Raw genomic sequence first — 24,725 nt, forward strand, 5'->3', positions numbered from 1 at the left:
ATTCTGCAACTCTAATGAAATAAACTAGAAAATAGTAACAAGAATTTTAAAAAAGGAAACTTTATTTGTAAATTAGAAAACATACATAAGTAACTCGGATCAAAGAAAAGATAAAAATTGTGTTTACAAATTATATGAATGTTAGAAAATTGAATATTAGAACATTTCATATTAAATCTAAACAATAGATTTAAAACTAGTCAGAGGAGATAGAAAATTTCTATACTTGCTTTATTAGAGCAGAACTAACACAAGTAAAAGACTTAAGCTTAATTAAATTTAAGAAGTTAGAAAGTAAAAATATTTTTTGAAAGCAGAAGGAAATAAATAACAAAAATTAAAGCAAAGAGTAATGAAAGCAAACACAGAAAAATGTAATAGTCAAGCATATTCTGGCAAGTTCAGAAAAAAAGTTAAAAAGATAAATAACTTAAGACAAAATTACATAAAATGAGAAATGAGAGAACTAGAGATATGAGAGATACTCTTAAATTATACAATACAATATTGTGTTAAACTTTCAAAATTCACTAATGTTCTGGGAAAATAGAAATGGCTAAAATCAACTCATTAAGGCTAGTAAATTGAACAGGACTTTGTCAGTGGAAAAAAAAATTAATTAATTCTAATAAGGTTTCTAAGTCAAAACTACTTTACCAGCCTTTGCAAGTCTTAAAAGAAATAATCTGCCCATCACATATACCATTTTAGCACAGAAAAAGATGGAAAACTTTCAGACTCCTTTCACGGTGAGCATAGCCATAAGAACCTAATAAAGGTAACATGGGGGGCTTCCCTGGTGGCACAGTGGTTGAGAGTCCACCTGCCGATGCAGGGGACACGGGTTCGTGCCCCGGTCCGGGAGGATCCCACATGCCACGGAGCGGCTGGGCCCGTGAGCCATGGCTGCTGAGCCTGCGCGTCCGGAGCCTGTGCTCCGCAACGGGAGAGGCCACAACAGTGACAGGCCCGCGTACCGCAAAAAAAAAAGATAACGTGGGGAAAAAATTACAAACCAATACTACTTCTGAGTATAGATATAAATTCATAAGTAAATTTCTTGAAATTGGGATCTCATAATTAAATAATGAAGACTGTGAGCTTTTACCCTACTTAGAGCAAACAAGTTAGCCTGCCATGGTTTCATGTGGCAGAAGAAATGAGACTTTGGGGTCAGAGACAAAATATTTTATTACTTATAGCACAAGAAGCAGCCTGAGCATCAGTATGTATGTCAGTGCCCCCCATGATGCAACATGGGCCCAGGTAGATGCCTGCACATTCAGTGGGTTGCTTTACAGGAGAGGAACCCTGAGCTTAGGAAACTTGAGTCTTTAAAAGTGGGCAATAAGCATCCTCCCATTGCCCCAGAGAGAGATATTATCTTTATTATAGTGGACAGTAAGCATGCTTGCTGTTTGCTCCAGAGGGAGACACTATATCTTCAAGGCTATAAGCAAACCTGCCCTTTGCTCTGGAGGGGAAGACTATCTCCATCCTTGAAAAGATATTCTGAAACAAAGAGCAGTCAGTGCCTCTGCTTACAAGATACACAGAAATGTGTGAGACCCATGAAGACTTGCCACCCAACACATCATCAGTAGGTATTATTCTAAAAATGTAAGGATGGTTTAATATTTAAAAATACAAATAAGGCAAAAAACAACAATATAATACAATTCAACATCTAGTCTTTGTGGTTAAAAAGAAATTTTTTTTATAAATAGAAATATTATTTCTTTAAATGTCTAATTGAAATCTATCTGTTAAAATCGACGTAAATATATTAAATGTTATCCTAAAGCAACATGCAACATACTTACAGTGAAACCCTATAGGCATTCTCTTAAAATTGGAAACAAAATAATGATGGCCATTGTAACTGCTATTATCTAACGTTATTCTGGAAGTTCCAGTCAATGAAATGAAAATGAAATATATGTAAGAAGTGTAAGTATCAAAAATCATCATTATTTTAAGTGACACAGTTATACATAGACAAAGCAAGAAGAACTAAGGAAAAACTTTAAAAATAATGAGTTCAATAAAGAAGCCACAAAATAAACATTTAAAAAAATGTCCAGTGCCAGCAATAATGAGTTATTTTAAACAATGTTAAACCATAATAACTAGTTACATAAGATTCCATTCCTGCTAGCCTCAAAATTTTTTAAAAAATAGAAATAAACTGGACAAGAAAGAATGCCACCTATACAAAGATAAATTCAGCACTTCTGAGGCTTTCAAAAGAAAGTATTTAAAAAAAATAAATCACACGATCCTAGGTGGAAAAAGGAATTTTGAAAGTTATTAAATATTTCCAAGTTGAGCTGCAAATATAACTATATTCAATTAAATTCCCAGTAAGAATTTAGGGATCAGACTTGATAAAATATTTTTAAATGTATATGGAAGAATATCACATGATGATAACAAACAAGTTTCTAAAAATAAGAGTAATGAGAAGGGACTTATCCTTCTAAATATTAAAACATATCATAAAGCTACAGTAAAAACTCAACAAGCAAACAAAAACAGAGTGAAATTAAAGAAAAATCAGCATATAGTGCAGTGGGGAAAAACAGAGATCAGAAAAAGGTATACACATCATAAATCAGTGGAGAAAGGATGGTACTGAGCCAACTAATTTTTTTCTTAAAAAAACAAACAAACAAAACTTATGTCTCTCTTATATAAAATAATTTCTGGATGGTAAAAGTTATATTTCTAAAATAAAACCATAGGAAGCTAGAGTAAAAGATTGGTGAAATCTATTGGGGAGGGCAAGGACAAAAGCACAAAAGTCAAGATGGAATAAGTCATGAAAGAAAATAAGAATAGATTAACTGAAGAGAAATAGAAATCTTTATAGCAAAAAAAAGTCACTATAAACAGCGTTAAAAGGCATTCTATAATGACAATAAAATATTGCAAAAGTAATGATAGATGTATTCAATAATGGGAGATAGCATTGGGTAGTTTACAAGTTCAAGCTGGAATTTATGTACAGAAAAAGTTCATGTGCTATTTATGATATAGAATAGATGAAAGGAGATAGAGAGAAGTGATTAGGAGCACGGGAGCAAATCCCAGTTCCAGCTCTTGCTAGGGATGTCACCAAGCCTCAGTTTTATCATCCCTAAAATGAGAATAATAACACCAAACCTCACAGTGTTGTTGGGAGAGTTATGAGAAATCACAGCTTGGCAAGGGAGTAAATACTAAATAAATGTTAACTGTAGGAGTATTAGTTGCAGTATGGGGTATAATAAGTTACACTTTCACTCTTGACTCACTTGTCTCTCTCCATCTGTGTCAGGAGCTGGGTGAGAGGTAAACACAGGAATCTAACTGATGAGCATCTATACATAATCCTAATTGTTGATTAAACCGGATTAGAGAGGCAGCTCAGCCTGTGGCCCAAAGAAGTGAGTCTTATTTGGAGAATAAGAGAAACAGAGAAGCTGGCTGCATCCTGGAGACCAGCTGCTCCAAGGAGATGAAGGGGCTGAAGGAGTCTGGGGATTTCATAGGGTCGTGGTGGGAATAACTGAGTTGTTACCTTCTCCCACGTCACCAGCCAAAGAACTCGTTCCACCTTGGGATCCAGAGAGGATCCCAAGTCAGTGTTCTGCATACACGTCTCCTTCCTGGTCAGCAGAGGGGAAGCCCTCCTCACCTCCAATCATAGAAACATGAGGTGAGAGGGCGAAGCATTCCGCATCCCACTCCGCCCCCCCTTACTATTTGGAAACAATTTTAAATGAAGAAATTGCAATGGAATATTTTACTGCCATTCAAAAGTATGTTTTGGGGGTATTGGAAAATCGTCATAATACAGTGCTGAGGGGGTAGGGTGCACAGGGTGCACAGGAAATATTTGCACAGGAAAATTCTGTAAGAAATACAATAAAATGTTAAAAATTGGTTATTTGAGGGGTAGTGAACTTACAGGCAATTTTAATTTCTTATAGTTCACTGTATTTTCAAAATTTTCTACAGTTTCTTATTACGTTCCTATTCAGAAATAAAAGAGAGAAATATGACTCTTTACTAGCTTCTTCAGACAATTTCAATTTCTCAAACCAACAGAACTCTAATTTGAAAGGATTTAAAGTATATGGTTTACTTCTTGGCACAGAGATTTTAGAAATGGATCAGGAAAGAGAGACTTCTCCTTTATTTCTATATGCACATCTGTATTTTTTTATAAGCATGTATTACCCTTGAAATTAAAATATAAGCCATTAAAATTTGCATTTTAAAAAGTGGTTTTTTTTTTAAATCTTCTACATCAAGAGACAGGAAAAACAAAGCAAAGCCAAATATATATGCGTAAATGTTAAAGTTTATGGTTGGGCTTGGGTAGCCTACCACCAAGAAGCTGGGTATTCATTTCAGGGCTCTGTTTCTGTGAGGTTCAAGGGCACCAAATGGGCATTATAAATATTAATAAAAACTTCAAAAGCTAAACCACATTTTTATGGAGTTAGGAGCATAAACTGAAAGAATTGATTTGGGAAGGAAAAGATGGTGGTTTTCTATGGTTGTTTTGTTTTGCTTTTGCTGAGAAATCCAGCAGTTCTTATTCTGTCACAATAAGGAAAATTGTATAGTTTGTTGTTTTGAAAACCACTGATGCTTGAGTGTGTATCAGGTCACAGACAAACACGCAGAGGGTCAAAAATATTGTTTTCAGAGTAGAATTTATATCTAATTGTCTAGTTATGATCTAGGCCCCAGGCCCTCCAGGGGTTGGGTCATCTATTAGACGATACGTGTAAGCTTGTACATATGTGTTTTCTAAAAGCTGAGCCCAAATCTGAAGAATGTGAAGGGCAAAAACGTAACTGCATAACTGACCTCTTGAAAATAATAACCAAATTGAATGAGCAGAAAGGATGGGCACTTCTAAGATGGAGCTGCCAGACGGTGAACTCACGGGGGCAATGATGAGAGGGGACAGCCCTGCAGTCCTACCTTCCAGACTGTGCTCCCTTTATAGGCCTGAGAGCAGCTGCATTAAAGTTTAATCATAATAGACTGTGTTCTATTTACATGGCCTCTTTCATCCCAAGAATTTGAGGACTTGGTGGACTTCCTCACATTTATCTTCACATCACCTGCTGAAAAGCAAGCTGGAACAGGTGTTGTCTTTCTTTTACAGGCTGGGAAACCAAGGCAGGTAAACAGGTCTTCTGTGTCCCCTGGCGAGACAGGGAGTTAAAGAAGGGAAGGCTGCATGTTTTTGTCCCTCAGAAGGAACCAGGCTAGCACACAGGAAGGACTAAAATCTGCCTTCCAGTTCAGGAGGAATCTTGATGATTAGATAGAGTATCGGTGTCAGTGAGCAGAGTGAGCAGATGGACAGAGGTATGAAATAAGAGGTTCAGGAAATGTCCCATCTCAGGGCGTGGAGAAAAGGTCTCCTTGACCAGTAGATGTTGAAAATTCCACACAGAGTCCTTTCTCTATGTTATTGCATTGCAATCTCAAAACCCCCGTGTAAAGTGTCAATATCTCTAGAGGCACACTACAGTACGTTTAGCCGCTCTCAGACAATAGCATTGCAACAGTAATTAATTTATGAAATTTATCTTTAATTATATTGTTAGCTGAATCCTGACTCTCAATAGAGCTAGGAGCCAGGCAAAATACGTTTTGATGGAAGGAAGGAGTTATCAGTTATGCTCTGCAAACTCAAGTCCTTTTTGCAAAGAAGCTATATATTAATTAATTCAATTATTTAACTAGAAAAATTGGTCCAGACTATTTCTGATGGAAGCAGAATAAGGCAGGGAGAGAATAATAATAATCCTGGTTCGAGTCTTGCCTGGCCATCCACCAGCTATACAACAGCAGGCAGTTCAGCCTCGCTAAGCCTCCACTTCTCCTGTGTTACGTAAGAACAATCATGTGTGATCTCAGTTTGGATTCCCCCAAGGGCAAATCTTGAGTCAAGAATGGGGAGCAAGTTTGGGTGGTAATCCCTGGGACCACTGGAGAAGTGAGATGGGAGGGGGGGAGAATCAGTCCAAGTGGCTTCAGTGAGGGGTTCCCACTGTGGTCACTGCTTTCAACCCCTGTGAGGACCCTTTGGGACACTGTGGGAACTTGCTTCAGAATTGTCCCAGCAAAGGGAAAGGAAGCTGGGGGGATTTATACAGGAATTCCCATTCTTCCAAGGTTGAGGGTTGTTCCTGGGCCAAGGATTCATGGGTACTTCCCGCTTAGCCCCCAACTAGGCTGAGGATCTTCCCATGAGGCCAGAGCATATGTCAGGCAGAGAGACACCGCCATCACGCAGGAGACCAGACTGCCCGCAGGAGGCTTCCTGGGGTGGAGCAAGGAGATGGAGATGGGCACCAACGGTGTCTGTCACACATAGAGCCGCTTCATACAGCTGCTGAAGAAAGTCATGGAGGATAATGTGAATGTGATTCTTAGCATAACATCAGGCACATGAGAAAGAGCCAATGTCAGTCGCTGTGATTGTCATTATTGCTACTTTTTTTTTTTTAATGAAGGTGGACCTAAGCTTACTGTCACAGCAGAGGGTTCAGGGAGCCACGAGAGAGCCAGAAGCCCCTAGGTAGGTCTGAGAACAGAAGCCATAAGAATTCAGAAGAGTGAAAATAGTACAACCGTGAGGGTGTCAAAGGCAACCATCATGTCCTTCCGAGTTCTGCCTCCTTGATCCTGGGGGACACTGGTGGGTCAGCTTAGCCAGATCTCTAAAGAGAACCAGAGAAGAAAAATAGGTCTGCATGTCCTTGCTACCAGCCTTCCAAGGTAGAAGCACACCTGGCAGTGGAAAATCCCAACCCCCTGGCTGGGACAAGAACTATCTGACTGCAGAAGGAAGCGCAGTAGATATCTCTGGTTTAACCTGGGCTACATGACAGCTTCTCTGAAGTTTTACTTCAACTTGAGGCCCAATTCAACTGGCATGAATCCCCACAAATTAACTCCCAGGGAAAACACAGCCATTTGAGAAGAGAACTGACACCTTTTGCAAAAGAGCAGAACCTTCAGTCCGGTACATGCAGGATGACTGTCTTCGACTGAGGTGAGATATAATAGATCCAGGTGAACCCCCATCGACAGGCACAGCGGCCTCGATAGCTGAATCCATCACCATTCCCCCTGTGCAGTGTTGTGCTTCTACCCACCTTGTATATGGAACATGGCTCACAAAAGGAAACCGTTTTGTTTGGCAGGTGGAAAATCATTTCAATTGTGCTATTTTTCTGTTTACTCGAATAAATATAAAGATGCTTTTCTTTTCCGCAAAGGATTGTTATTGCTATTTGAATCTATGTTGCTTCCAAAACAAACATCTTACTTTTAGTTCAGAGAAGAGCATTCTATTCCACAGAGGAGTGATATTCTTTAGAAGGCTGGTGGGAAACTTGTAGAATATTGAAAGGATAAGACTAATTCCAGAATAAACAACCTGGAAACTTTGTTTTCTGACCTCTAATAACTATGAACGGTCCCTCCCATAGGATGTACTATGGGAGTGACTGGAACATGAAGGATTGGCCTATAGGACAAAGCCAAGGGTGGTCCAGTCCCTCTCTAAATCCACAACTGATCTTACAAGACTATTCTCAGAGCTGTCTGTCTCTCTTTCTCTCTGCCTATACAGAGCCCTGTCTTCCCCTATAAACCCACTTCTGCTTCCAGTTGTGTTCTGTGGAAATCTCACTCCTTCTCTGATGAGCAGGTGCTTACTGAGACCTGGACCAGATCTTAAATTACAATGAGTCTCATGGAAAAATTACTGGATTCACTTGTGGCTTCCTTCTACCATCCCACCATTCAAGTCCCAACTTCTGCAGGGAGCCGTATCTACCAGCTGTCTGTGTCATTGCCTGGCCAAATCTCTCTAGGATTTCTTTTAGTCTGATTTTGTTTTTATCCTTCCAATCCATGAAATGGATGCTAACTTACATAAGAAAAGTCGATAAGTAAATATGCTCTTGTTATTGACCAGCCTCTCTCTCTTTTGTCTCTTTTAGGAGTCAACATGATTATCATCCTCTTCAAAACAAGTGACAATTGGGCTTCCCTGGTGGCGCAGTGGTTGAGAGTCCGCCGGCCGATGCAGGGGACACGGGTTCGTGTCCCGGTCCGGGAAGATACCATATGCCGCGGAGCGGCTGGGCCCGTGAACCATGGCCGCTGAGCCTGCGCGTCCGGAACCTGTGCTCCGCAACGGGAGAGGCCACAACAGTGAGAGGCCCGCGTACCGCAAAACAAACAAAAAAAGTGACAATTAATGAGTGTATTATCCTGTGCCATTCTCCAAACGCAATGAGGGCAATAGCATTATCCCCATTTTAAACAGGAGGAATCTGGAACTTGGAAAGTTAAGTAACTGACCAAACCATTGTACAGCTAGACAGGGCAGCACTGTCAGATTTAACCCAAGAATCTGCATAGTTTGTGTTTTAAACCACCACGTACTTCTGCCTTCCACCATCTGATTAGGCTGTGGAGTCCTGGGGGACCATCTACAATAGCACATATGCAGATCTTCTATTAATAAAGGCTGAAACCTTAATATCTTCCACGTGTGGTGCCCCATACATTTACACAGCCCCTTCCACATGCATTCTCTTATTGAATTTGAATGGTAACAATCACGATAGGGATCAGTCAGGCACAAGTCTGCTTTCTCTGCTTAAAATAGAAAACTTGAAATTCAACATTCCCTATCCACAAGAACAGCCAATAAGTGACATCTACTTAGCATCGTTCTTTTTTTTCCTCTCCCGTCAGGGTACAGGCTTCTATCACACATCGTATCCCTCTTGTTCGTTTTGCCGCTATAGAAGCAGAATGTTGTTTCCTCTAAGAAAAGCGTTCCCCTGATGGGAGTGACACGCCCGTATTAATGGAGGAATAAAAGTCTCACGATTGAAACCTAGTTAGAACCTGCAGAATTTATAACTCAGCAGCGAAAATTTTCTCTTTGCAGAAAACTGGGACATAATCAAGTCTTTCAATGGAGGGCAGAAAAGGGAAATCACAGAAAATCAATTCAGTATTTTTGAGGTGTGGAATGGAGATAAAGGAAATGTTCTCTCAACGATTTTGTGGGCAGAGAGATATGATAATTGTTTTCCTCTTTAAGGCCAGGACTTCTCCTCAGTTCATGGTGTGACCTTGCTGTGTCTTTCTGTGGTCTGATCCTGTTTCCCCCAGTAACTTTAAGAATATAATCACATACAGGTAAAGAGCTCAGTGCAAACACTGAATGACTTGGATCACCATCACAACACTGCCACTCATTAGTGTTCTGACCTAAAGCAAGTTCTTTAACAGACTTTCAAAGTCCATTTCCCCATCTGTAAAATGGGGATAATAAATCTGCCTCAAAAGATTGTTGTCGAATTAAATAAGAATCCAAAGCACTTAACATGACTGATAGAAAGTCTTTAGCAAACTAGAGCTACTAATACATGCAATATTCTTTTTTAAAAATCATTTTAAAAGTCCTGTTTTGCTCAGTCTATTAAGTATCCTGTAGTCTAGTGATGACAAATACTAATAAAGATGGTAAGTTATAGCAGTTGGGGTAAATGATACACTTGATACACTGTGACATAATAAAAGGACACCCAGATCTCAATGTCTTAGCACAATCAAGTTTTTTTCTCACCAATGGCGAGTCCAAAGTGGGGTTTCCTGGTCAGACACACTCCTGGGTTGTCCTTCTTCAGGTGGTGACTCGGGGACCCAGCCATCTACTGCCAAGGGGCTTCCTCCATCTCTCTTGTGTCTTCCAGTTGTTGGTTTTCAGCCACTTAAGGGAAGAGGGAGAGAGGCTAGAAGTCCATGTGACATGTTCTATGGTCACCTACATCCTGGTCTGTAGTCCTTAGTCACGTGACCCCTATCTAGACACACAGGGCTGGGAAATGCTGCTTAGCTGGGTGCCCAGGAAGGAGGGGAGAAGCAGATATGGGCTAACATTGCCAGAAAGGATCAGGAGAATCATTTCACTTTTAATTTTGATACAAGTAGGACTTATTTTTTGGAGGCATGTATGAAGAAGAGATTATATTAGTCACTTTACATTAGAAACATTTCATCAGAAAACAAAACTTCATGGATCAGAGGCCAAATTGCAAAGGGGATAGAAGTGTGATTTTGATCTTCTCCTGACTTATCTCTCCTCTGCTCCCCCTTCTTAATCAGTGTCTTTCTCTGTCTTCTACCCTCCCAGACCCCCACCATAGGGCTCCATATAATGTTTCATATTTCAGACAGTGATGTCCGTTAAAATATGCCTTATTTCCTCAGAGCCATATTGTCTGATAGGTGACAGCTAATTAATCTGATAAAGTAATTCACGCAGCTAGAATAACGATGATTGTGGGAATTGTGTTACTAGGCCCAAGTAACCTGTACTTTTAATAGGTTCCTTCCAGCCAGAGACAATGGATTAACCCAAACAAATTGGTCTAATGGTAAGAGCTGTTCAAATGTGAGAATCTTAGTCATGATGGCAGCTCAAAGAGGACACATGTAGCAGGAGCTGCTCTGATAGAAACCTTGGACACCTTAACTTTGTTCCCTTTTACTTAACACTTGTCTTAACTAGGCTGGTGAATTATGTAACTGTAAAACTATTTTTTAAATTAAATTAAATTTTTTATTTTATATTGGAGTATAGTTGATTTACAATGTTGTGTTAGTTTCAGGTGTACAGCAAAGTGATTCAGTAATATATACACATATATCCACTCTTTTTCAGGTTCTTTTCCTATATAGGTTATTACAGAATATTGAGTATAGTTCCCTGTGCTATACAGTAGGTCCTTCTTGCTTATCTATTTTATATACAGTAGTATGTATATGTTAATCCCAAACTCCTAATTTATCCCTCCCCCCCCAGTCTTTCCCCTTTGGTAACCACAAGTTTGTTCTTGAAGTCTGAATCTGTTTCTGTTTTGTAAATAAGTTCATTTGTAACATTTTTTTTTTTAGATTCCACATGTATGTGATATCATATGATATTTGTCTCTCTGACTTATTTCACTTAGTATGATAATCTCTAGGTCCATGTTTCTGCACATGGGATTATTTCATTCTCTTTATGGCTAAGTAATATTCCATTGTGTATATGTACCACATCTTCTTTATCCATTCCTCTGTCAATGGACATTTAGGTTGCTTCCATGTCTTAGCTATTGTAAATAGTGCTGCTATGAACATTGAGGTGCATGTATCTTTTCAAATTATGGTTTTCTCCAGATATATGCCCAGGAGTGGGATTGCTAGATCATATGGTAGAATGTTTTGATACTAGGCTGAATCATTTAGTTGGAAAGGCTTCTTAGAAAAGCACTACATATTTAGGAAAGAATTTTCTGTAGCTACACAAGATTCCTTATATCACGCCCTTTCCTTTCTAAATATGGAAATCCAGCTCCCTGGAAGAGTAGCAAAAGTCAATGACTCCATGGAGGTCATAGCCATCATCATAATTGTGTTCAGGAATTAAAATCCCTCACTGACTCTTGATTGGGAAGAATCACATTATGTCCACTTCTTCCTGAACCCAGGGTATTGTGGGGATTTGGTTTTGGTTTTGGTTTTGGTTTGTTTTTCGGATATGTGCAAAAGCACAGGTTTTTGTGGTAAATGTCAATGAAGTAACCCAAGCCCCTTCAGCAGGAATTGTTTCCCTGTGAGTAGGTTCATAAATGGGCAATTTCTGGCTTCCATGCCCTGAGTGTGAAGAATAGATCTGCTCTTTCTGATGTCGTAATGTGGGAGATGGACCTTTGCAGGCTCATTCACAGTATGAAGGCCACTCTGGAGAAGATCTACTGTCACTCCTTTAAGAAATCGGAAGCAAGGAGTGGGAGGAAAAGCAAGACTCTGAAACCGGGGTGGCTGTACACAGAACCACCCTCCTCAAGAGTGTCGAAGGACCCCAATTCCCAGGGACTGTCCCTGAGGTCGGCTCTCATATCCAGTGCCCTTTCCCTTCCTTGACACTTACTGACTGTTGAACTTTTCAGTGACCCACTGAGTTAAAGATAAACACCCCTATGCTAGAGAAGGAGACTCTTGGATACAGAAAAAGAAACAACTTTCCCAGGATCATATTGAATACAATGACTGCTCATGGGGACCTTGTCTTTCATCTCTCTAACCAGCCAGTCTTCACATCCCAGAGCTCTTATATGATTGGCTCTCAGCAGGCAGCAAAAGGCAACCTTGTTCCCACAACAGGATTAATGAAGAGGGAACACACGTTGCAGATAAATCTGAGTTCAGATCTGGCCTGGCCGTGCACTAGCCATGTGACTTTGCAAAGTCCCCTGTGGCCCCTGAGCCTCAGTCTCTTCCTCTTAGCATGGGGGTCCCGGGGGTAATTGTAAGGATCATGTTAGCTGACGTGTGTGAATGTCCGGCATCTGGAGATCATTGGCATCCAGAAGCATTAATAGCTGATGACGATACTTTAATTTTTTAAAGTTTATTAGACCCCCTCCTGGATATACTGCCCAGGCTGGGGCTGGCCTACAAGAAATAGGATACATATGTGCTCTTGATGGGCTTAAAAAGCTAGTTGGAAGGAGAGGCTATATGAAACAGCAAAAGAGTACCTTTTCAGTGTTAAATGAATGGAATATAAAATTAGTAAAATCAGAAATAAGAAGCAGCAGTAATAAGTAGAAGTGTCAGGGAAATTAAGGTAGTTTTGGGAGAGAGTTTGAGACAGACACTAGAGGAGAAGCATTTTGCCCACTCCAGGGGAAGTGGCCTGAGTAGCAACGGTGAGGCTTACATATTTAACAAGAAACTCTCAGTTAACTCAAGTGATTGACTCTTTGATGGCGGATTCCAGACTCAATTAACAAGACACTCAGATTGCCTTTTGAGAGTCGCTTCCTGATGCCCTGCAAGTTATGTTTTGCAAAGGTCTAGCTCCCTATCTGGAAGTCCGGCCCTGCCACAAAAGATCAGCTAAGGTCACAAAGGACCTTTCAGAGTGAGGCGGTGTGAAGGGTCAAATGACTTAACTTGCTCTTCCAAGGGCCCACATCATCCGAGTAAATCTCACTAAGATAAATACGCACAGCAAGTGCACAGTGTCCGGCTCTTGATCTTTTAATAGGTGTTGGCAAGACAGATGCGAACTCTCTACAATGGTCATTTCCATCCTTTGTTTCTGAGGGCTAAGCCCTACCCTTATCACTCAACAGAGGTTCCCCAGGGCAGAGTTGGCCGCTGTGTGTGCCTGCTCACGTGCACATGCTTACTCATGCGGACGTATGTCTTGAGCAAGCAGAGCATCTCAGACTTTCATGGGAACACATGTCATGGGGACATTTCATTAACATGCAAAGTCTGGTTAAATAAGTCTGAGGTGAGGCCTGAGATTCTGTATTTCTGACAGGCTCCCGGGTGATACAAGGCTGCCTCTCCAGAGGCCACGTTGAGAGGAGCAATTGGATCCCGTCCAGGTGGTTTGGGGGTCATGTTTGTGAGGACTGGTGGAGAACCACTGCTCTTCCGTGACCAGGAGAACCCCGAATCCCTGAGGGGTAGTCCTGTTCGGATGCACCGTTGTGCAGGCGCTCCAGGCTGCATTCCCGGGGAGGACCGCCATGGCCAGGATCGCCGTGGCCAGGAGACGTCCCTTAAGTGTCTGGTAGCCTGTGACTAGAACACCTGAGACCAAAGGGACACCTATTCCCAGACCACTGAGGTGTGAGGTCATGGAAACCTCCACCATGCTCACAGGGCCCCTTCTTTGTAGAGGTCAGGAGATTCCCCCATATGCCTTAAACCTACAGACCAGGCCTGGTTCTGTCTGTGGAAACTTCCTCTGAAGGACTGAGTAGTTCCACGCAGAGTGAAATAAGGCAAGAGGGGCAGCAGGAGCTCAGAGTTCCCTCCCTTGGGGGGCTTTAAGTGCTGCTTTGAGTGATGCTGTTGGGAGGACGAGGGCAGATCATCTTAAGGCCTGCCTGTAGTCAAAAGAGAGCTTTGGAAGTGAAATGTTCCCACGGCTTTAAAGGCTCTGAGAGAGCAGTGCCTGGCTTTCCCCACGGACACAGTGACACACTGTGATCCAACAGCTGCATGCTTCCCACTGTCGGCACGGGTCATAGTCACTGAAGGCCCCCAGGTAGTACTGCTTTTGTCCAGGACCCCCCTTCTATGCCTATAACACTGAAACTACCTGACATCGTAACCTTTATATGAATTTCTTCTAGACAGCATTTAAAAACACCCAAATCTTTCTTGACCTTTACATTTTAGCAGAGTTTTTTTTTTCTTAAATTGATGTTACAATAATTTTTTTAAGCTGTGGCATTTTTAAAGCTACTTCAAGAGGAACTTCACTTTCCCTTACCCATCCTATTTGAGACCAATCATTAATCATGAAGGGAAGGCACCAAGGACTCAAAGCCAGCTTTATTATGTTTTCATGTTTGTGACATTTTCTTTCTATCAGCTAGTGGGAAGTTCCTACACTTTTTGTTTATTATCTACAAGTTGTAGAATTTGTTTTCCAGGTTCCAGCCCTCTTCCATCTCCTTCCACACCCTCCTCTGTCATGACCCCGGCTTCTGAGAGGGCCTTTAGATTGGGGTCTGCAGAGAATGGCCAATGGATAGCATCTTAATCTTGTAAAATATGAATCCATTTTGTCTTGGGCAAAACAGACTTTTCTGCCTGTCAAGAAAACTCAGCTGTCATATTCCAATCTATTTTTTTCCCATAAGGGCAACTCTTATAGAGGGACTGTAAAATGATGGATCCACATTTGCATAAAGGTTTAGGTCAGAGGTCACAAAAAACTGAGGCCCCTAAGGCCACTGTTCTGCCTGGCTATAGTCAGGTAGATCTGATAGCAGTGGCACCTTCTAAACCAGCGGTTCTTAACCTGGAGTTCATGGATACAGCTGTGTGCATAGTAGAATTCAGATGGCCATGAACTTGGATGGGAAAAAAATTGCATCTTTATTTTTATTAATTTCTAACTGAAATTTATCATTTTATTCAATTATGAATACAGGCAAGAAACTACTGTGGTATTGGCAAGCATGCCTTCACTGCGTCACCAATGGAAATCATGGGTGTTTTCATATCACATCACAGTTGTTGTAGATATCTTGAAAAATTGCGTATATTTACCACTACATGAAAATATGGTTGTTATTAGTTTGGCTGCTAGAACTTGTTATTTAATGCATTAATAAAGAAGCACATATATTACTATCTCATACATTTGTGCGTTTTTTAATACTTTGATAATTATATTTCTATGTAATTGGTTTCCTTTGTAATTCTATGCATTTTATGTTATGCGTTTTAAAACATTATTCTGAGAAGGGTCCATAAGTTTCACCAGATTCCAAAGGGGTTCATGGCACACACAAAAATATGGGTAAGAAGCCTGACTTAAGAGTCCCAGTTTGCCAGTGTCAAAGTGGCCATGTCATTCATTTTTGTAACATTCCTAATGCTTGTAGGAATTTGAGTTGACTTGCTTAAGTTTAGGGATATTTTTGAAGAATTTTTCTTTATATTAGGAGGTATGTGCTTAATCACAGGTGGTATCATAGTCATTTATTCATTTTATTATTCATTTATTTATAATATCCCTAATGACCTTTTTTTAAGCTTTCTGTCAGCTACTGTGAAAGATTATCAAATGAAAAGACATTGTCCCTGCCTCCAAGATCTTGGACTCCAATAAGAAGTTTATCATTCCTATGAACTCCTTATTAAATTATAAGTGTTCTGTACTGTTATTCCCACCACTAGCAAGATCTTTCATCCTCTTCTAGAAAGTTTGAGGACTTTCATCCAATAGCCATTTATTAAGTATCAGTTGGAGGTGTGGACAAGGGAGATAGATGTCTCTAGATGACTCTCAATTTTCTAGCTTGAGTCTCCCAGTGGAGAATGCTACCTTTCAACAAGAAACAGAATGTGTGTGAGGGGAGGGAGGAGATCATGCTTCCTGGGGAAGGAGATTGTTGAGTTTTGACCTTGCTGAACTTGAGGTTGTGTGATTATAGTTGGACATGTGGATCCAAAGCTTAGAAAAAGTCTGGATTCAAAATCTAAATATGGGAACCATCAGCTGTACAGGTGGTTAGCAAAACCACTGGCAGGGATGAGATTGCTCTTTTACCATGCAAACATGCATCCTTTGAGGACTTTTATGTGGCTAAAACAATGACAGGTGTATAGTAAGTAACTTCCCAAACCCCATTCCTCCATGGAACCGTACACAGTAACTTTGGAACTATGAAATCTCTGTGCAAAACCATATTCTCAATATTAGCTTAAGACAATGCCAAGAATGCTAAAAAAACCCCAAATATATATATATATATATATATATATATATATATACACACACATACATATAGTGAGTAAAAAGAGAAAAAGAAACAAATTCTATGCCCTTCTGCCCCTCCCAACTCCTACCACAGAGCTTTGCTGCAAGCAAAGGCAGACCAATAAAAACTGCTAGGAATACAGAAGAAGGGCACAGGCAATGGGACCTTAAGGAAAGCTGGAGAGGACACTAGGAAGATTAAACAGAACTGAACATCCTAAAGGAGATTTCAAAGTTTGTGCCTTTGAAAGGGTAGGCAACTCCTTTAGAACCAGACACACAATTTAAGGCGGTAGACACAGTTTAAATGAGCAAGTATGATTTAAAAGAACAGTCTTTCAAACACATAGCTTCTGGGAGAGAAAAAATAAAAGAGGAAAGAAGAAAAAAAAGTGAGGAAAAAGAGTCCTTTAGCAATTAGGTAGTAAGGCAGAAATGAAGAAAAATGTAGGGTCCTGCAAGAAAAAATACGTCAACAAAATTAGTGGACTCACAACCCTCCTCCACCACCGAAACAAACAAAACCGCTAAAGTAGTTGAACTTTAATAGATCAACAGTGAAGGGTGCCTTTTAACCAAGACCATGTAAAGCATTCCAGTATCACCAAAAGTAAAATCAGGACAATAAAATCCAAAAAGGACTATTGCAGAATGAATTTACACACAAATCAACTGAGAAAAATCCAACCACCCTCTTCCAAAAAAAAAAAAAGATAAAAAACAAAACAAAAATAAAACATGAAGCAGAAGGAAACTTTACGTTTACATTCCAAATCAAATTAAATATATCATAACAAGGATTTAAGGATATGAAAAAAACACTTTAAATTATAAGTTCAAACACTGAGAACAGAAATGGACAAAAAAGGTAGGAATGAAAAAATAGTTGATTGAACTCAGGAAAGAAATGGAAGATAAAAAGATGATATTGTCTCATAAATAAAGAGGAAATTACAGTGTCCAAGAGGAAATAGACTCAAATGAAAATTTAATAAGGGACATTGAAGAAAGACAGGAAAACAACCAAGAGAATGAAATGACACAAAGGAAGATATAAAGAGGATCAGATAAAAATAGTGGAAATAGAAGACAGTTAAAGAAGGAATAATATTTGTACTACTGGAATCATAAAGAAGAAAAAGAAAACAAATGAAATGCAACTAGTCTTTAAAATTATAATCCAAAAAATTTTTCCAGAAAGAGAAAAAGGCATGAATCTTGGTTGAAAAGGTTTAGTAGGTATCTGAGAAAATTAACCAAGAATGATCAAAACTGAGACATATGCCTATAAAACTGTTAGATTTCAAAGACAAAGATAAGATCTTCAAGACCTCTGGACAAAAAGAATAAATACTGTTTTCAAAACTTTTTTTTGCAAAATTAATAATGTCAAGAGAGTTTGGCATCAAAACCAACATACAAAGAAGGCAACAGTGGAGTACTATTTTTTTTAAGTTTAAGGAAAGAAATTGTGAACAAAGGATTTCATACACAGTCAAGCTGTCCTTCAAATATCAAATTTCAGTATACAAGAACTTATGGAATTCTGTATCCATAGATTGTTCTTAAAGACTCTATGAAAGAATGAGCTGCATCCAACAAAATCATATCAGTCCTTCAACAAAAGGACTGATAGGGAACATTTTAAAATATATAAATGTACATATAACACTAATACAAAGGCTGGGATGAGGGTGAAAGACTAACAGCTGTTGAAAGTAGTTCTCTTATTGCACTATTTCTACTATTTCACAAAGTAGAAATAATGCAATAAAAAATAGGAGAAGGGAAAAAGAAGTGGATATGCTTACATTGCCATGTGGGCATTAAGTGAATTTTAAAGAATCAAAATCCTGATTTGGGGAAAAATTTAACAAAATAAGTAAACCACTAGATAGGGAAAATATACAAATATACAAAAGAAAAAAGAAATGAAAATAACAACCATTGAAATGAAAAAAAAAATTAATCAAAAGAGACTGAGTTGCAGACCTCTATGCAAATAAATTGAAAAACCCAAACAAAATGGATAACTTCTAGAGAAATACATATTGACCTCATAAGAGTTAGAAAGTTTAAATATATGAATTTCCATATAAGAAATAAAGAAATGTACTAAGGAACTCCCCCACAAAAAAAAAATCAACTAGCACAGATAATTTTACAGGGAAATTATACCAAACCTTTAAACACTAGGTAGTCCTAATGCTCTATAAATTACTACACAACATTGAAAATCAAAGAAAACTTTTTAATCCTTTTTAGCATGCAAATATAATACTTATACCTAAACAGATAAAGACAATACAAAGAAAGAAAACTACAGAACAACAACACTCACTAACATTTCAAAGCCACTTCTACATTTTTAGGTATTTGGTACAACAGCACATCACTTCCCAGTATCAAAATCTGCAACAGTTTTCTATGGTCACTATAACAAATTACCACAAATGTGGTGGCTGACAACAACAGGAATTTATTTTCTCATAGTTCTGGAAGTGAGAAGTCTGAAATTACAGTGTTGGGAGGGCCATGTGCCCTCCACAGTTTCTGGGAAAATGTGTTCCTTGCCTATTCCAGCTTCTGGTAGCCACCAGCATCCCTTAGCCTGTGACCACATCACTCTAATCTCTGCCTCCGTCTTCACATCACCTCCTCCACTACATAAGTATCTAATCTCACTCTACCTCTCTCTTATAAGCACATTTGTGATGGCATTTAGGGCCCACTTGGATAATGTAGGATAATTTCCTCATCTGAAGATCCTTAATTTAATCATATCTGCAACAACTTTATCATATAAAGTAGCATTTACACGTTCCAGGGATTAGGACCTGATGGCCATTATTCAGGCTACTACACATAATAATGTCTACAGGAGAAAAATGATATGACTATTTCCATAGATGCTGAGAAAGCATTTGACTAAGTTCAACACACATTCATGATAAAACTACTCCAGTATATAAGAATTGACAGATACTTCTTGAAATGATGAATAGTTCTAAAGTCAGTATCATATTTAATGAAGAAACACTAGAGCCATTTCCACTATGATCAGGAACACAAATGCCTATGATCTCTACTACTATTTGCACTATTAGCCAATGCAATTAGACCAGAGAAATCAAATAGAGGCATAAGAATGATTAAAGAAGAAGGAAAACTATATGTGCAGATGATATGATAATATACCTGGAAAACTCCAGAGAGTCAATAATAAAACTAACCCAAACAATGAAAGAATTTATTGAAGTAGTGGGATATAAAATTAACATATAAAAATCGATACCCTTCATACAAACAAACAATAAATAGGAGAAATAATGGGAAAGAAAACCCATTTACAACAGCATCAAAATGCAGTATGTACTTATGACTAATTTAACAAGTGTGCAAACCTACAAAAGGAAAAAAATTTAAATACCCCTGAATTACACTAATAAAGCCTGGGACAAATGGAAAGACATCCCCTTTCTTAAATAGGATTATAGCATTATAAAAATATCAGTTCTCCCTAAGTTAATTTATAAATTTATTACAATTCTAGTAAAATACACCTGCAAGCTATTTTCTGGAGTTAGACAATTTGATACTAAAGTTCAAATGGAAAAAAGAAAAAAACATGCAAAAGTAGGTTGAAAAACACTAAAAAAATAATAATAACTGTGTATGGTGACTAGTCTTACCAGAAATTAAAACATTCTATAAAGCCTTGATAATTAAAATGGTGTGGAACATGAATAGACAAATAGACTAGAATAGAACAGTTCAGAAATAGCCCCCAATACATATGGAAGTTTAGTATATGACAAAAGTGGCATCTCAAATCACTGGGGTAGAGATGAATTTTTTAATAAATAGTCTGAAACAAGCAGGTAGTCATTTGGAAAAGTTAAAATAGATCTATATCTCACATCATATAGTAGATAAACTCCAAGTGGATTAGGGACCTAAATATAAAAACTGAAACAGGACAGTATAAAGGAAAACACAGCTAAATTATTCTGTTCTTTAATCTTGGGAAGAAAAAGGGCTTTCTAACTATGGTTTAAAATCAGAGACCAAAGAAAAAAATTGATAAATTTGACTGCATACAAATTAAAAATTTTTGCCTGACAAAAAGCACCATAAACAAAGTCACAGGACAGCTGACAAATAGCAAGAAAATATTTGTAACACATACTAGAAAAAAAGGCTAATATTCCTTACATATAAAGAAATCTTAATTATTAAGGGACAAAAGACAAAAATCCTGATAGAAGAATGAGGAGAAATTCACGCACACACACACACAAAGATTAAAATGGCCTTTGAACATGTGAAAAACTGCTCAAACTCACTCATACTTAAACAAATCCATGTCTCTCATCTAACAGATTGGTGAAAAATTTAAAATATGGGAATACTTTCTATTAGTTAAGCTTATTGGTGGAGGTATGGGGAAACAGACACTTCCAAACTTTCCTGGTGGGAATGCAAACTGGTACAGCCCTTCTGGAGGAACATTTGGCAATGTCTAACAAAACTGCATACGCATTTTCTTTCTGACCTAGCAACCCCACTTCTAGGGAACGTATCTCCAACAATGCAAAAGCACATACATTTGAATTTATTCATTGCCTCATTGTTTGTAATTGCAAAACACTGGAAACTATTTAATTGCCCATATGTGGAAGAGTGCTTGAATAAACTGGTATAGCCATACAATGGAGTACTATGCAACTGTATAAAAGAATGAGCAAAACATCTAAAACTGATGTGGGGTGCTTCCTACAACATATAGTAAGTGAAAAGAAGCAAATCCTCAAAGAGTATATCTCCTTTTCTTAGGTGTCTGCTATTTCATGCAAAAGAAATTCAAGAAGGATAAAGAGAATTTGAATAAACTCAAAGTACCTGCCTCAAAATACTTATCAATACAAAGGGAAACATAGTAATTTTATTATGGCGAAACCAGCAGGAGCCACCTTAACCAAGTGATCGAGGTAAATATCACCAATAATAAGATATATCAGTATCATGAATCCCTTGATATGATGTGCTGAAAAGGGACACAATATCATTTCTGTGGCATTCTTGCAAAAACTGCATAATCTTACCCCAATCATGAGAAAACATTACACAAAGCTAAATTAAAGAATATTTTACAAAATTACTGATCACTGGTCTTCAAAAAGAGCCAGTCATAAAGGACAAGGAAGGACTGAGGAACTGTGACAGATTGGAGGCGAAATGCAGTGTGAGGTCCTGGAGAGGATCCTGGAACCAGAAAATGCTATTTGTAGGAAAATCTGTGAATTTCTAATGAAGCCTGTAGTTTAGTTAATATTATTGTGCTAATTTTAATCTCCTAGTCTTGATAAGTATAATGGTGATAAGAAATATTAACATAAGTAGAAGCAGAGTAAGGGATATAAAGGAACACTTTATAGTGTTTTTTCAACATTTTCTAAGTCTAAAATTAGTTTAAACTAAAATGTTTTAAAGCCCAAATAAATAAATAAATGGATCTCTGAACTTCTATTAAGGGTTTTCTGGAAACCTCCACCTTTTCACAACTCTCCTATAAAAGTTTCAAAAGTTTCGGAAACCACATACGATTAATCTTAAACTCACAATGATCAGAAGAGCAGTCTCACACGTTGCAAATTAGTGAAGGGAGAAAACTAGAAGGGGCACGAGACGAAATGGAGCATGTGAGGGAGAGATTTGTAAATGACCTCTTTTGTGTTGCTAAATTTACTCCTAACCTGGAATGGGCTACAACCATCACAAGGACACAAAACTCATCAGGTAAATTCAAGGACTTTTTAAGAATGCATCTAACCACCTCCTGTCCAAAACATTCAAGCTTAACCTTTCTCCTGAAAATGCAATCTGCTCTTTCCACCCCTCCCACATACCAGACTCTGAGACCTAGATTGTCACACGAGCAGAACCATCCCCTTGTTCTGATTGAATAGGTTCTTGTCGTTACATTATCAGCTTGAGATCCTAGGGGTATATGGAGATATGCCTATTCATTGCTGAGAGAATTCACACACAATTTCTGTCCTTCACATAACTTTGTCCTTAAAAGCTATTTTTGGAATTCATTTCAATTATGTTTTCCCAACAACCATATTAGGAGATGACTGTTGTTTCTTCATATTAGAAGAAAAAAAAATGAGACAAAGATCTCAAAACAATTAATTGAGGTTCTCACAATAAGAAACATAATGATAACGATAACACCAGATTTAAAGTCTCCAGCCTCTGAACCCTCTTTTTGTCTAGAAAACTGTGCTGCTCTGGCACATGTGTACATGGACCTAATGACCAGAGGAAATCCAGCTGACAGGGCTCTGTCACTCCATTCACAATACAGTGATGTGCTTTGCATTGCTTTATACTTTTCAAAGCCCTTTTCACATATTTTATTTAATTTGATCCTCAAACCACATTGTCACATAGGTAGAATAGAAATTTCCTTTTGATAAAGATGTTATGGTCTGAATGTTTGGTGTCCCCCAAAAATCCATATGCTGAAATCCTAACCCCTAAGCTGATGGTATCAGGGAGCTGGCCTTGGGAGGTGATTAGGTCATGAGGGTGGAGGTCTTGTGAACAAGATTAGTGCCCTTATAAAAGAGGTTCCTGAAAGATCCTCCCTTCCCTTCCACCACGCATGGACACAGTCATAAGCTGAGAAATCTATAACCCAGAAGACAGCCTTCACCCAACCATGCTGGTTCCCAGATCTCAGACTTCCAGCCTCCAGAACTTAAAGTGAATTTCTGTTGCTTACAAGCTACCCAGTCTGTGGTATTTTGTTACAGCAGCCTGAACAAAGACAAGTAACACCATACCATTCAATAACACTTTAAACCATATAAGGCTCCTTTATGTGCATAACCTTATTTAAGTCCCACTAAAGGAAAAAGTGTGAGGTAATATTACCCACATTTTCAATGACAACTGAGGCTCAGAGGTGGACTGATCCAAAGTCACTCAGGTAGATTTAAGAAGACACCTGAACAGTCTTCCGACTCAGAGCGCAGTAATTTCCCCCCATTCTGCCATAGCTGCATACCCAAATGAGGAGAAATCATACGTTTCTAACTGTGACTCCAAAAATGAGTCCGTGAGTGACTTCCTCCCAGAAGGGGATCTAACGGGGTCATTCTGCTTAGCCACTTAGCCACACGGCTATTCCCGTGGGAGAAGCAGAAATAGAACATGGTCACAAGTCATGCTAGCAGGAGCAACACCTGATCAGGGGTCAGGCTAGGAATCGGGCAGTTATCTCTATGGATATCTGTGGTCCACTTAGGAACCATTCCAAGGACTCCAGGAAAGCCAGATAGGATGTACATTAATTCACTAATTAAAAGCTCAGAAAGAATCATGAGGTATTTGAGGTAGGAGCCGATTAGGCTTAGGGAGGCTCCTATTACATAAAAGGTTGTATTGAGCCAGCTCCCTCCGCTTTACCTCCTGCCCTAGTATCTCTTAAAGATATGGGGGTTCCCCCTGCATGACCCAGGAGAACTGGGTTTCATAAACAACAGGACTCCAGAGTCACGCTTAACCCTCGAGCATGCTGCTGCGTTCCATGATATTGCAGAGCCTGACCACGGGTTTATAATAGAAAAAAAAGAACCAAGAAACTGAAGAGGGAAGGGCTGCAGAGGTGAGTCGGTGCCCAGAGAATGGAGTTCCTCCTGGATCCTGGCTATGCTGAGGATGGGGCCCGGTGGAAAATTCTGGCCACCCCTGTAACAGCCCCATAGCTCAGTTGGACAAAGCTCACTAATCTGGCAGCTGTCACTTTACTTATAGTCACATAAGCAAAATGATTGGTCCTATTGACAGCAGCCTGGACTCCAAGAGTCACACAGGTGTCACGGTCCTGGGCAGGGAGAGCTTCTCCCATCCTCCCTATGGCTTCTGCAATGCAAGTTTCAAGGCCTTTTCCTCCAGGGCTGAGGGGATTTGTGTTCGCCTCTGTTTTTATAGGGTTGTGTTTGGGGGAAACTTTCATGTGTGGAAAGCAGCATTCTAATAAATAGTGGCGTGCAGAGCTGTGCAGAGTCCTGAAGCTGAAGGTCACGAGGAAGAAACCCAAACCAGTAAACTCGGGGATGTTTTGTCCTGAACTTGTAAATCCAAACAATCTCCATGAAATGGAAAGTTTGTGGGGAAAAACAAATGCCTTGGTTATTACAGCGTTACTACATTCATAAAATATATTTCATGGAGGGGGGGTGGGAGTTTACACAGGGGGTAATGAGATTTTTGCCTTATACATTATTTATAACCGCTTAATCCAGGTACTGTGGGTTATTTT

At 39.0% G+C, this 24,725-nt stretch overlaps 1 long non-coding RNA gene across 8 annotated transcripts in view; it reads right to left on the bottom strand.

The window, feature by feature from the left end:
• Positions 1 to 117: 117 nt before the first annotated feature.
• Positions 118 to 24,725, bottom strand: part of LOC111178346 (uncharacterized) — a 70,191-nt gene continuing 45,583 nt past the window's right edge. For 4 of the 8 annotated variants that reach the window (XR_016394792.1, XR_016394790.1, XR_016394791.1 and 1 more), the window contains one exon: positions 118 to 24,725. This exon is cut by the window's right edge. This is a non-coding gene — a long non-coding RNA (uncharacterized LOC111178346). The other 4 variants (XR_016394795.1, XR_016394793.1, XR_016394802.1 and 1 more) reach the window with 4 other exon arrangements.

Source organism: Delphinapterus leucas, chromosome 1, assembly GCF_059928025.1.
Source record: "Delphinapterus leucas isolate spDelLeu-1000000601 "Yukka" chromosome 1, BTC_Dleu_Yukka2, whole genome shotgun sequence".
Taxonomy (NCBI): Eukaryota; Metazoa; Chordata; class Mammalia; order Artiodactyla; family Monodontidae; genus Delphinapterus; species Delphinapterus leucas.